Here is a 15626-nt window from a genome sequence, read left to right on the forward strand (position 1 = left end):
GCTGACGAGCCTCAATAAGGGTGAAACACGTGTTGTGTACTCTTTGCATTATGTGGCAGATACTCTATAATATATATATGTTTGTGTGTGTGTATATTTATATATTGTCACATATGTGCGAGTAAGAGGAAGCTGAGTGGACCAAGTGGAGGTAATTACCCACCTGGGCAGGGGGTGGCGGGGTGCACTGATCCTACTTCTATTATCTCTACAACTCAGATACGGGAAAACCTACCAGACAACCATCAAATGACGAAGCGCCACGGACGACGTCACTTCCGGTTCATGGCCACGGACAATGTTACTTCTGGTTTTGGCCTTTAAAGCTGCCACCATCCAGACAGTTCAGTTCAGGACTCAAACCAATGCACATGAGTACCTCAAAAAAAAACCATTGCAGCCAGGGAAAAAGTTGAGGCTGTTCATTTCACAATATATTTTTATATATATAAATAAAATATTTATATATATATATATATATATATATATATATAGGCATCTTCAACACATCTCTGAGCCAGTCGTCAGTCTCAGCATGCTTCAAGTCGACCACCATCATACCAGTGCCGAAGAAGTCATCAGGGACATGCTTGGATGAAGTGCTTTGAAAGGTTAGTCACGTCACACATAAAGACTAATGCCCCTGCCTCCCTTGACCCTCTTCAGTATGCCTACTGCTCAAACAGGTCAACTGAGGATTCCATATGCTCTGCCCTTCACCTCTCCCTGACACATCTGGATAAAAAAGACACATATGTCAGGATGCTATTCATAGACTTTAGCTCTGCCTTCAACACAATCATCCCTCAAAAGCTGGTTATAAAACTGAGCAGGTTGGGCCTGAACACTGTCCTCTGCAAATGGATCCTGGACTTCTTGACAGAGAAGCCCCAGTCAATTCAGATGGGCTACAACACTTCCGGCATCATGACACTGAGCACGGGAGCGCCACAGGGCTACATTCTTAGTCCACTGCCCTTCACCCTGATGACTCATGACTGCACAGCCAAGCACAACACCAACCACATCATCAAGTTTGCAGATGATACAACGGTGCTGGGACTGATAAGCAGGGATGATGAAACAGCATACAGAGATGAGGTGGAACAGCTGTCTGCATAATGTGAAAACAACAATCTTCCTCTCAATGTCGACAAGACAAAATCACATCCTGCTCATATCCCACTCAGCATCAATGGTTTAGATGTGGAGACTGTTAGTAGTACCACGTTCCTCGGTGTGCACATAACTGAGGAACTTACATGGACACATAACACCTTATCACTAATCAAGAAAGCCCAGCAGAGACTACACTTCCTGAGGTGGCTGAAGTGAGCAAGTCTCCCCCTTCCATTCTCACCATTTTCTACAGAGCCACCATTGAAAGTGTTCTGACCAGCTGCATCACTGTCTGGTATGGCAACTGCAACATATCTGACCACAAGTGCCTGCAAAGGATAGTGAAGATAGCAGAGAACATTATTGGGGTGCCGCTCCCTTCACTACAGGATACATTTTACAAACGCAGTGTCTGCAAGGCCTGCAGTATTGTGCAGGACCCCTTACACCCCTCATATGGACTTTTCACACTTCTGCTATCCAAGAGAAGATACTGCAGCATCAGAGCCAGATCTGCCAGGCTGCAGGATAGTTTTTCCCCCAAGCTGTCAGACTCTTTAACACCATGTTGCCACCTGGGATGTTCCACACGGCCTCAACCACCACTAAAAACACTTTCCTGCAAAGACGAGTGTTTTGTAGAAAAGAACTAAAAATCTCATACTGACACTCTTCTGCTGTGAAACATTCTGACCTGTCATTGTTTACACATGTCTTAAACAACTATTACCATAAACTGATAATTCTTTATTATCTATATCTATTATTTATTTATTATATTACATATCTATTGACTATATTTATGTATCTAGATTGCAAATACCATGCATTGCATCAATGTTCATATTGCTAACTACTGTACATGCCAATATTGCTCATACTTCTTTGTCTTTTCTTTGCACAATGTCTTGTCTGTTTATATTTTCATTTTAAATTAAAATTTTAATTATATTTTTAATTTATTATTTGCACTTCATGTTGTTACACTGTGGACCCTGAACTTCGCAATTTTGTCTATCTGTATACTTGTATATGGTTGAGATGACAATAAAGTTCGTTTTGACTTTGACTTGATATGTGTGTGTGTGTGTGTGTGTGTGTATTGTGGTCAGATGTAGGAATGAGAGGTGGAATATAGTTGGGACACAAACTGGGTCATCCCGTTTAATACACAAGTCCAACTGAAACAAAGCCTTCCTGGCGTCAAGTAAACAGCCTGCTTGAGCGGAATTAAAAAACAAAATAAATCTGTCTCTTTACTGTCGTAACTCAGGGTTATTCAGAGGAGCTCCATCAGGTCATCAGCTCTGCACATCAAAGATGACTTCTTCCAAGAGGTTGGGTTTTTTATGTTACAGAGACTGGAAGAAGCTAAGTGCCCTCAATGGGAGGTTTCTCTATGCTATGGGGAGAGAGTCTGCCATCTGGTGGTTGGGGGATAAATTTTTTTTTTATATCTTTGTATTGTCCTCCTGTCTAGGTAAGGATCCCATACCCATCCCAGACAGAAAGCCAGATAATCCTGCCTGGCACTTACAATCCATACTCATTCTTACTGGGATAGTGAACTTAACCCAGCATGTATGTATTTGGAAGACACATAGATATGGTAAGCAGGCAGGACAGTCCTTTATATGACTACTAATGGACACCACCACACAAGGCCAATAATGATTTCTCAATAAACCCAACCTGCATATGACTGTGGTGTGGGAGGAAGCAGAGACATCTGAGAGAAATGGACATGAACTCAGGTTGCATAAGCCATGAGACAGTATATTAAATTACTGTGCAATCCATGGCTGCGCTGGGCATTTTGAACAACATGTTGATAAAATACAAAGCTGCTGAGGTAAGCCTTGGCTTGATGGTCTGACAGATTGTGTATTTTCCTTTCTTGTAAATTCTGAAGACTATTTGACTGTGTAACCAAATTAAATACAACCATTGAAATAAAATATATGCAGGACTAGGATTACTGTGGGTAGAGCAGCAACACAGTGGTCAGCGCTGCTGCTTTATACCCCATGGAGACTGGGCTTAAATCTCAGCCATGTCTGAGTGTTTTTATATTTTGTTTGTGTCTGCCTGTGCTCTGTTCCCATATCCAGCTGTGCAAATTCGGTCAACTGGTGACTTTAAATTAGTCTGGCAGGAGTAGGGGGGATTGTGAAGGTGTGCATGTGTGATGAGTGGCCTGGCATCACAATTATAGGATGGTTCCTGCCTTTCCCTCATTGACATATTTTTTGTTGTTGTTCTTTATTTCTCCTTATACAATTTCTTGCATTAGGAATTTATTTGTTTTCACATATCCAGTGGGGTCAGAGTGCAGAGTCAGCCATTATACAGTACCCCTGGAGCAAGTGCAGGTTAATGGCTCAGCAGAATAGGATCTCTTTTGGCAGCACAAATCCTTAGCCTCAGGGCGACCACTCCACCCCAGGCCCCAGCCCTCCCTGCAACCATGAATTAGCACATGTGAGTCAAGAATTAGTGGACAAATGTTGCGCCTGGTTTATACTTGATGCAAGTACCCTGGTTACAAGAGTTGGCAGAAGTGATGTCAGACATGGAGACAGTTTTTCACTGTGCACTCCACATGCATTTTTTTCTAACATTGTTGTTTATCCAAAATGGTGAATTTCAAAGAGAGACTGGTCACAGTAGCACAGGCATCAGTACTGTACCACAAAGATGCTCAGAGGACGAAAATTCTTGGAAATAAAATCCAAACAGCGCAGGACAAAATATAAGAACATAAGAAATTTATCAAATGAGAGAAGACCATTCAGTCCATCAGGCTCACTTGTTTAGCTCACAGCTAAGCTGTCCCAATATCTCATGCAGGTACTTCACAAAGCTTGTTAGGGTTTTTGCTTCAATTACATGTCTCTGTAGTTTTTTTTCCAGGCTCCCACAAGTCTTTGAGTAAAGAAATTAATTACAAGTTCATTAAAAATCCAAAACTGTCATATCACACTTGTAGCTGTGTTTATCCAAAATTACCAAAGTTCTGCAGCTTTTAGTTTGCTTCACAGGATGATTCAGGCACCAGGGTGACATGAGTTCAAATAATTTCACATACAAAATATCTTCTATTTAAAAGTTTCAGTAAATTCAAAGCAAAATAGTTCACACAAAAATAGAGAAAAAAGAGTGATGGGAATGGAAGTACAGGGGATGAGAAAGTGAAGGAGACCAAAGCAGAGGTGGACAGATGAAGTAAAAGAAGACTGAGTTGTTTGGAGATGATTGATCAAGCACATTGATTCACATAGATGTGAGAACAGAAGAAGAAGAAGAAGAAGATATAAAATGTAAAATACAGAATCAACAAATATACATATAGATGGCCTGTTTATGGCCATCAGGCTAACATCATGTTTGAAAACGTCAAATTTGAAGGAAAAGGGTCTGATTGCAGAGAAAGTGCAGGACTGATTTGGATGAAGAAGGTTGATCAAGCATATCGACCCCATATAGAAGTGGCAAAAGGTGAAAAAGAAGAAGAAGAAGGCCATGTGGATGGTGGTGGTCAGAAGGAAAGTGCTGTACAAGTTTAATAATGTGACCACATTTAGAATCTTCAGGAAATACAACCGATCTGCTTTCTCCTGAGTTGTGTAATCCTTGAAGTCCAAGTGCTAAATAATAAGAAAGGTCTACAACATCAATATTCTCCTCTTAGCGCTCGTATGGACAGACTTCAGAAGGCTAACTGCTTGAAATGAAGTTTGACTTTCATTATCAGAAATGTTTTATGTATATTCATAAATGTAATGCTTTTATAAATGTTCAAAGCTCTACTGGATATGAAAGGCGGAGAGTTGCTTAGAAACTAACTTAGAGATTTTGGTGAAAATAAGATGCAAATAACTAATCTGGCAGTCCAAACTGCCTTCACTGCACTGAAGTGTCTGTGAAGATATCATAACCTAACCTAACCTAACATTCTTAAACTCAGGAAGGCGGGCAGGGAGAGCAGAAACCTATAAAGGTGGCTTTGGGCACGTGGCAGGAGCCAATCCTGGGCAGAGCACCAGCTCATCACAGGGCCCACCAATTTGGACACATTCTGCACATCTTTGAACATGTGGGAGGAGGAGGAGGAATAGGGAGACATGCAAATTCCACACTGACAACAACTGGAAAAAAAGGAGATTAACCCTTGGCACTGCATCCATAAAGCCATCCACTGTGCCACTAGTTTACATACCTAAAAAGCACAAAAAGTGAATAAGGACATATTGTCAGTTGTTGCCAGATTTTGACCTACAAACATTTTATGAAAACTGTAGCACAACGTGTGGTAAAAAAACCCAAAGCAATAACAACAGGAAATTAAAATCATATAAATTTATAAATACATATTTTTGGACAAAATGATATAATTTAAATTTACATTGGATACAGAAAATATTCAGACCCTTCACTTTTTCATCTTCCGCTATGCTGCAGCCTTGTACTAAAATTGTTTTTTTTCCACACATCAAGCAACACTCAATACCTGCTACACTACAGATTTCAAAATGTCCTATGACCACTGAGGGATAACAAGCTGAACCTGCCACCCAATTAATAACATCACTTCCTCAACGTCATTAATGTGGCCATCACAGGCATGTAAAGCATTTATATATATTATATAAACAAGAAAAAAAAAGATGTGAAGAAAATAGAACTTTTGATTTCTTTTGTCAATCACAAATGGAATTGTGATAATACAAAAAAAAAAAAAAAAAAAAACAATCAAAATACACGTATAGAACATGGTATGTTACTTACCAAAATGTCCACCTTAACAAAATGATGAGTGTCTGTGTGTCTGTCCAGTTGCAATGTCTCTGTCATTCCAACAGAAGGCACATCACAAATATTAACACTGCTTTTATGAATCCCATACCAAATGTCATATCACAGAGACATAGGAATTGCATTTGTCATTCCAACAGATGGTACATCACAATCAATAACACCACTTTTTTGAATTCCATACCAAATGGCATATACAGTAACAGAGTCATAGGCATTTAATTTTTCATTCCAAACTATGGTGCATCACAAACATTTGTACTAATGCAACTTATTACTTCAAATGTTTTTGATGCACCATATGTTGGAATGACAAATTGTTTCATGCATTACAAAATACATTCCAATAGATCGTTCACTACAAACATTAATGATGAGGTCTATGTTCATTACCTAGATTTCAACCTGATAAATACTATATATGAAAACTATATAATAAAAAAAAAAAAAAAATAATAATGTCATAATAATATCAATTTTTATTTATGTAGCATCTTTTCCATGCTTAAAAAGTTAATTAATCATTAATTTAGGGAGGTCTTTCCAAAGCCTGAAGACTCTGTCACCCATAGAACGCAGCAACAAGACTGTCGGAATTATTCGATTTTAGTAGGGGAACAGGAGCCGACTGGTGGAGGAGGTCGCTGATGTAGTGCAAGGCCATTTAAAGCTTTATAGTTAGTAATAGAATTACAGGTAGCCAGTGAATGCTGAGTAGGATGGGGTTTATACGTTCACAGTTGCAGGTCTGTGTAATAATCATTTTTACTGACCCCAAGAATCATAATAATAATAATATGCATATTTCATTACGAATGTTCCACCAGAACTGAGGAAAAATGTAATAACACCAAATATTCACAGCACTCATCTGAGCAAGTGTGCTTCTCACTTCTAAGTGTGGCTGCAGGGGTGTCCTATTATAAAGCAAGCTATCTCTCCCTCTCTTTTCAACCTTGCAACCCCTCTAACATTAAAAAGTCAGCATCCTGAGTTCAAATCCTGCAAACCCCAACCGTACTTTGTATGGTGTCTGTGTGGATATCCACATCCCCAAGATGTGCCATTTAAGTCAAATGGTCACTCCAAATTGACGTTGAGTGTGTGAGTGGACCCTATGGTCTGATTTCCACCTGATGCTCCTGGAATAAGTTATCACCCACTCATGACCCTGAATGTTTAAGAGTGTTTCATTGTATGTTATAACAATTGATAATTTCACAGAACAAACAGCTGCTTACATCTAACCTTCAAGAACAAGTAAAGGAAAAACGATGCCTGTTTATCTGCATGTGATAGTAGTGATTGTGGAGAGAAGAGAGATTACTTGTGCTTTCTGTTTGTGCTTACAACTTTGTGGAGGTACTTTTTTGGTTATTAAACCATCCATTATGTGAATGACCTGTTCTCGACTAAATCTTTCTAATGTTCTAATGAGAATAAATAATTTATTTGGTAAGGTGTGGGGAATAAACAACCTTGGAGCTTATGGCCCAGTGCTCTACCAGCTATCTCACACAGGAAATCTGAACTTATCTGACCAAAGGGCTTTTAGCCAGAACTACAAGCTGCAGGCCTGTCAAAGTCAGAATGAATAGAATAAAACAATAAGCAATGATATTTTACACTGCTAGCATTCACTTTTGTATTTTATAGCATCTTTCAGATCTACCAGTCTCTTCATTCTAATCTGAATGAGAGGTTTGCTCCATATAGCCATATGAATCTAATCCTCTAGAATAAATAATTTCAGTTTCTGCTCACTTACTTGTACGCTCCTCCTTAACTTCACTTATTACTAGGGCACTACATAACGAAAGGAAGACATCATTACTGACAAAGGAAGAATGCTGCTACGTTAAAAATACAAAGATTGTGATCAAGCGTAAGTGTAGGAAAAGATTTCAGTTTTGCTGCACTGTGAGTTGTCCTTGACATTCCTACTGGCAAACCTGGAACAATGTGTGTGGATCTTCGATTAGTCCAATCAACCATCTCTGGGCTCAAAAATCATTCCAAAGCAGGCAATTGTTCCAATGCACAAGTCACTGCCAATAATCATGATACGATAGAAGATAAAAGAAGATAAAATCACTGCACAACAACCAAGTAAAAGTATTATTTTTTTATTATAATAATAGACAAGGAAAGAGCATACCATGACATTCTCACCTTTCTTAGTTCAATTCAGGTTGAAGGGGGATAAAGCCTATCTGCTGTGACAGACGGCTGGCATCCTTACCCGGCTTGGACACCTTGATAGTGGAAAGACTTGGGGGATGAGCTTATTCAGGGCATTACCTCCCCCGGAGCACTAGGTGGCAGCCCTATTGGATTCCCACCTGGCTCCTTGGGAGTTGGAGTTTGGAGCGGGCCTGATGGGTTCTCTTGGCACCACCAGGGGACACTGCAGGAACTGTTGAGCCCTGGGTGATAGCACTTCTACCACACCTGATATTGCTGTCGGAAGGAGGTCGTTGGACACCTGTGGTGCTTTACAATGTATGGGGTGGATCCCCAAACCTTTCTCCTTCTCTTTGTTTTCTTGTTGCAACAGGTATTGCTGGTTTCAATTTATCTTTAATCAGAGTCTTCCATGTTCTCTGCATGTTTTAACAAATCTACATTTATATGTGTATCAGTTCTCTCTTTCCTAAGTAGTATAACCTATTTTGACTGAGAATTACCCACATCACTCTGTGCCTGCACTCAGTGAAGAGTGCTATACAAAAAATAAATAGTATTGTATAAGTTGTACTATCGTGTGACAGCATGCAGGCCTCATCTGGTTCAAAACCACCCATGCAAAGTAGATATAGACCTCAAATAGACCTGCCAAGTATTCACTGGCTGCCTAAGACAAACACTGATAGTAAATCTCAATATTCCAAAAGTGATTTCACCACATGATATTTAAAATGAAGGAACAACCAAACATGAATGTTTTAAAGCTTTAACATCCAATAAGCAACCCTATTTGGCTACCTACCCATACAACAAAGGTTGAGATTTAGAAAGAGCCATTTCAAGTCATCGCCAAGTCTTGATAGTACGACCAAAAACTCCAGGCTATCAGAATATGGTCGTTGGACGGCTGGAGCACTTCTGGGTGCCCTATGAAAGGAGTCAGCCGCCACTACTCTGGGAGCCAGGGTTGGGAGCAGGAGGTGGACTAACCTTGCTGGAGGAGGAGTGGAGGCAATGAGAGAAAAGGAGAAAGAAGAGAAGTGTGTTTTGTGCAGTGTTTGTGCTTTGAAACTGTACTGTGTAGTTGTAGGAGGAATGCGTTTCCCACGGGGAAAAATACAAAAAAAATAAAATAAATAAAAACGTGTGTGCTGAACTTGTGTGCTGTGTCTGTATGTGTCCAGTTTGGGTGGCAGGAGTGCCCTCTACAGGCCACACCGGGCAGCATAGTGCACAAGGCAGGAGCCTACCCTGGATGGAACACACACACTTAATATCTTCTTCTTAAACACCTCTTTTAAATAACATTTCCAACAATGTGTTTATTCCAGTAGTATAGGGCACAAAGGCATGGACCAGGCAAGAGTCCATCTCAAGGCAAACTAACACTGGGCGAATTTGAAATAATCAGTTAGCCTCGCCTGCGCTTCTCTGGGTACAACCATCTATTTACTAATCCTATTTAGTTTGATTCAAGGTGACAGGGAGTGTGAAACTGTTCCTACAGGCTCAAGTTATTAGATCAATACAGATGTCTTTGGGATGGAGTACCCAGAAAGAAAACCCACCACGAGAGCTTGCAGACTCCACACAAATAATGTCTAGGGATGAGATTTGAACCCAGGACAGTGGATCAGGTACTACTAGTTGAGGACACAGAAGACGGAACATAAAGTAATTCTACACCAAAGCCCTGGTTTAAACTGGGGTGGATTCTGCCCTGTTACCTTTGTCAAAGTATTTCATATTTGTAAAGCTACTTATGAGATATGTCTGCAAAAAATGAAAGGTAAGGAAACAAAAGGGCCTTTTATTGTATGTAGTGCTTTTCAAAAATCCATAGTGAAGCTTTTTATTTGTTTTTTATAACTGACATACAGGCAGGTTAAATGGTTTGTTGAGGGTCACACAGGTAGTCAGGTCTAGGGAGTGAATGGGCAACCTTGGAGGTTACAGTACAGTGTTTATCGACAAGGCCCCACTGCTGGACTGGATTTATTTCACCAAAGGGCTGTTTTCCAGATACAAAAGTCAGAATGTATAGAATAACACAAAAAGCAATGATACTTAACATGGCTGACATCCACCTATGTATCTTCTATAGCAGGGGTTCACAAGGTGGTCTATGAAAAGTGCTAGATGGTCCGTGTGCTGATCGAGCCATCGTTCTTAGAAGAAATTTCTTGCTGATAAGACCACAGGGAATGGCTTCAAAAACTCCAACCACAGAACATCTTCTACTTCTGCTCTACTACTTCCCACCCCAACCCTCTCTTTTAATATTACTTCAAACCTGCAGCCTCCCTTCTCTTCAGCCTCATCTCCTTTACCAGACGTGACTCTTTTTTTTATTATTTTTATTATTAAATTCACCTTGATGTCCACCTCATGAGCCAATCCCTGGTAACAGCTATCCCTTAATTCCATGAGCAAGCCAACCCATGCTGCTTCTGATTTATTAAGCCGTAACATCATTTTCTTTCTTTTGTGACCAACTTTTTATTAAGTAAAGACAAAGGTGTGACAGGGTATAGCAATAAACGGACAGTGCATACAAAGGAATGCAACCCACCCTCTCCCACCCTGTCCCACCCAGCCTTAGCCAAGGGATAATTAAAAAAAAAAATCAAGGAGTTACAAGCCGTGATTTACACAATTAAGCCACAGAAGACCAGGGTTCAATTACATTACTGGAAGCCCCATTAATCCACGCTGCAGACAACTCCAGATGGTGCCATAACATCATTTACAAGGTTTTATTATCAATCATCTGGAATGTAAACCCTCTTCCAGGTGGGCAAGATCGAGCACCTGGTGGACAACAGATTCAACCAGGGACAGTGTGTGTCACCTTGGCCTGAGAGAAGACACCACATGAGAGGTGAAGATAATTTGGGTAAAACTAACAAAAATGAATAGAGTAGCAGTACAAGAATTAGCTTACAACAAGTTTGACAGGGTTCTGTTTGAGTCGTTTCTTTATTTTTTGCTGTCTTTCCATGGGTACTTACCAAAGGTACGAGGTGAGACACAAAAATAACCGGATTGGTAAAAAAACATATATATATTTACTAGCAAAATACCTGTGCTTCGCAGCGTAGAAGTAGTGTGTTAAAGAAGTTATGAAAAAGAAAAGGAAAAATTGGATGCGAGGAATAAATACAGTCTCCCCTGAGTTCGTTCCAGTGAAGACAGTTGCCTCAATAAGGTTCTTGTGCAGAGATTTGCTCTGAAGCCCGGTGCCGTTACAAGGTTTTGGTGGTTGTAAGTTTCATAGTAACATAATTGGTGCGCCGACCTTCAAAAGAAGAGTATGCGGAGGAATGCCTGGAGGATTAAGAGTGTGAAGAAACTAAATGACAAGGCAGGAGTCACCAGCAGGAAGACGTGAAGCAAAGCGAACAATAACAGGCTTGAAGCAGTGGACTAAAGAAGAAGAGAGCAGTGAGCACGACGAACAGCTGAGGAAAGTAAGGAAGCGAGTAAGGAGGTACATGAGCGCGGGATGTCGTTAATGTATATAGGCAGTGAGCCAACCACGTGGTAGGTGCGTGGACAGTAGCCGTGCAGAAAAAGGAAGGGGGACAAGGGGCGGCCCTTGTACGTCTCTGCCATGAAATAAATCGTCTATTAACAGAAATAAGGAATGAAACTGCCAAAAGGAGAAGTCAGTTCTGAAAGTTCCTAACAGCATAATGGTGAGAACCGCCAAAAAGAAGACGTTATTTTCGAAAGTTTGTTACGGGGCACGGCGCGAAATGAAACATACTTAACATTTGTAACTACAGTGTAAAGGATAAGCATGGGAAATTTGGGCTTCCTACGTATATTGGAAGTCATAGAAATAGTGAGGTGGGGTTTCCCCTATCTATATATACAGTTTAGAGTGGTGTTGCAATAAGACATGAAACATACCTAACTTTTTTAAGTACATTGCAAGGAATGAGCATGCTTTCCATTATATGGAAAGTGGGAGAATTAGTAATGAGTCAGTGAGGGCTTTGCCTTTTATATATATAGACTAGCAAAATACCCGCGCTTCACAGCGGAGAAGTAGTGTGTTAAAGAAGTAATGAAAAAGAAAAGGAAACATTTTGAAAATAACTTAACATGATTTTCAATGTAATTGTTTTGTCACTGTTATGAGTGTTGCTGTCATATATATATATATATATATATATATATATATATATACACACACACACACATAAACATATATATATACATATGCACATATACATATATACATTGTGGTATTTGGCTGGCTTGTCATCCCGGCCAATACCCCCCAGGCCGCCAGATGGAGCCCTCCCTGCAGTATGGAGGTGCCCCGAAGACCAGCAGGGTGTCATGGACTTTGTAGTTTTTATCCTCAGCCCTGCTGGGTACCACAGGGGCTGCAAGAGGGAGCTGCAGGGAGGATCAAAGACTTCTTTGTGCCCTATAACCCAGAAGTGCGTCAGAGGAAAAGCGACGTGCTTCCGGGGTGAAGAAAAGGGACTTGTGCCTGACCCGGAAGTGATTGTGAATCACGTGGACTGGGGATTGGAAACACTTCCGGGTCAGGGAGAATAAAAGGACTATGGGAGCTCCCAGACAGCGAGTTGAGCTGGGTGGAAGGGTGGCAACGCGTATGGGAGTTGGAGGATTGTATTGATTAGTAAATGTGTTTATTTATGAGTATAGTGGAGGAGAGGGTGCTTTGTGCACTGTGGCAATTTAATAAAGTCGATTATTGGACTTTTACCTGGTGTCTGGAGTCGTGGACAGGGGTTCAAGGAAGTGATACTGCCCCCTATCTGTCACAGTGGCGTAGCTGGCAGAATACTCCAGCGTCTATTGCAGAGGACCTGAACATAAATTTTTTGTGGACAGATAACCCTGGGAAGACAACGGCGTCAGGACTCACCACAACATCGCCAGAACCCGAATTTTCCAAGTCCGGAATGGGGAAGAAGAAGGGCAAGCAGAGCGACAACGCAGGTGGGAGAGCCATGCTTGCAATGGCCGACGCTCGGGAGGAGTCACGGAGCGGCCTTACAAGTCCGGAGAAACTTCCAGGGACCAACGATCACTCTGAGATACGTGCCAGGAACATTATCGTCAGTCAGTGAGTGAGTGAGTGAGTCAGTCAGTCAGTCAGTCAGTCAGTCAGTCAGTCAGTCAGTCAGTGAGGGCTTTGCCTTTTATTAGTATAGATTGATAAATTACAGCATTCTAAACATTGTCACCTTCTATATACTGCCCCTCACGATCAGGCAAATAGCAAGGATGATCGAGGACAGGAATGTTTTTGTCAGTCAAAAATTGATTTACAGAAAAAACATTGTGCATGGGAGCATTGTCTTGTCTTGTCTCGCTATTCAATTCTTTCACCTGACATTGTCACGGCAAATCGGACTGGACTATTCAGAGGATACACCTAGTCGATCGGCGGTTTGAGGGTTTCGTGTAGGAGGGGATATAATTCTATGATTCATGGCCGGCTGACCTCCAGACGGTTTTCCAGGAAAGCCCCAATCCCAGTCCAGTTAGTTTTGTGTCTCACCTCGTATAACAACAGAAGTAGCACAGGAACCTAAATTGAGGAGGTGCTTACTAATGAAAAGTCCTGTTCCAGGCCTGCTAACTCGATAGCTGAGTCTGTGTACCGACTCTTTGTCTTTGCACCTGGGGTTGTTTCTATACTGTATATATATTTTTTATATGAATACAAACATTACACAGGGTTATACAGAAGGTGTTTTTTTTTCTGTTCCTGAAACAGTAAAGCACTGCATATAAGGAGCAAAGAATGCATCTTTTTGAAAAAATGAAATCTATGGGACAGGAGGTTGTTACAACAGAAAGTATATTAGGAGAGTGTTGGCAATTTAGTGCCTCAAAGTGCTTATTTGAATTTTAAAAAATGTTGGACATTTTGATATTATTTGAGGTTTTTTATTAATTCCCCACCCCCTTTGGGTCTGCTTCCTGAGTCTCTGCTCTACGCCCCAGCTCAGTAGGTGGCAGTAATGCACCATTTACATTGGTCTGCCAACCGTTAGAAAAACCCAGATGAAGAAGAATGCATTACTTGTAAGGCGAAATTTTCATCAATGAGTGGATGTTGACTGTTGATGGTCCTCCGTATCTTTGACAAAGTGGTACCCTGTCCAAATAACTGTTCTATAGCACTCCTTAAATCTGTGCTTCTTGTCCTGTCACCCAGTGTTGCTGGGATGGGAGATGGATCAGAGAGATGGCTGACTGTGAGGTACTCATCAGCTGTACCCTCCAGTATAACCTTAATATACAACAGGAGAGACCCATAATGATCTAAAGCAGTGTTTCCCAACCTTTTTTTTCCTGTAATGGCACAATTTTTATGACCAGAATCATCCCAAGGTGCCCCACTATTTTACTAACCCCCAAACACTTATACAGTATATCTCATACACTTGCTCAAATGCAGGACTACCAAAGAAGCCAGTAAAAAAGCAGCTCTGAGATCAGCATTCACTGACACTACACTTTGGTGGCATCTCCAAGCTGCTTCACCACCTTTGCCCGCTCCTCTGTACCTCAGAGGCAACTCGTATGCCGACTATCCTCCAGTGCTGTAAGGCTCACCGGCAGCCACACAGCCAGAGAAGATAGACTCCAGCCTCCAAGAGACACAACATAATTTGATGATCACAGGGCTGCTTTTATGCCAGCTTCTCCAGGTGGACCTATTCTCTGCCAACAGGTCTCAGCCACCTGAGGAACATGTCCAACTCAGGTTCAGACCCAAGTGCACTACACTATTATGTACATGGCACACTTGGGTAGCTCTCACAGTGCACCGCTGTGCCGGGGCACACTCATTGGAAAACACTGATCTAAAGGACAGAGCAAGGCCTAAGAGGGGTTTGGACCACTGACCACCTCTTGGCCCATTTTCACTCCTGAGCAGTTTGTGCCCCTTCTTAGAAGCATCATATCGGGGACAAAGCAGTGCACTGGAGGCCCTGTTTTGATAGCAAAACAGAGACATTGTGGGCCTCTATGCTCCTGGGGCACCCTGAACGGCCAGTGCCCATTGTGCCAATACGTTAAGAAGGCCCTGCCTCTTGGCAGTCAATGTGATGCCCTAGTAGCTAAGGTCCCAAGTGAACCTCTCTTTAGGACATTTGATTGAGGAAATATCTAAGAACCGTGCAATAACTCTGAATGGCAGGACACACAATATTTATTTATTTTGGTTTTTCCCGAAGTTGTCTCTCACTTCAATGGTCTGGGGTGGGCAGAGAGGGCTCCTGCACTTCTAGTCACCGATTTTTTTTTGGCGGCTGACTCCTGGAATCCCTACTCCCAAGTGTGGAACTTCTCCTTTGGTTGCCTCGTGTTGTTTTCTGTACCGAATGTTTATCGGCGGCAGCAGCATATTTTTTCTTTTTTTTTTTTATTTCTTTTTTTGTTTAAGGAAGGCCAAACACAGTGAGCACAGAGATCCTGGGATCTCTGACACCGGGCTGACAATC

The 15626-nt window shown here is 41.4% G+C and overlaps 1 protein-coding gene across 4 annotated transcripts in view; it reads right to left on the bottom strand.

Moving 5' to 3' along the window:
* Positions 1 to 15626, bottom strand: part of LOC120514561 (catenin alpha-3-like) — a 2459329-nt gene that overhangs the window by 1208867 nt on the left and 1234836 nt on the right. The gene's annotated exons all lie outside the window — the stretch shown is intronic.

The sequence above is a fragment of the Polypterus senegalus genome, chromosome 1, assembly GCF_016835505.1.
Source record: "Polypterus senegalus isolate Bchr_013 chromosome 1, ASM1683550v1, whole genome shotgun sequence".
Classification (NCBI taxonomy): Eukaryota; Metazoa; Chordata; class Cladistia; order Polypteriformes; family Polypteridae; genus Polypterus; species Polypterus senegalus.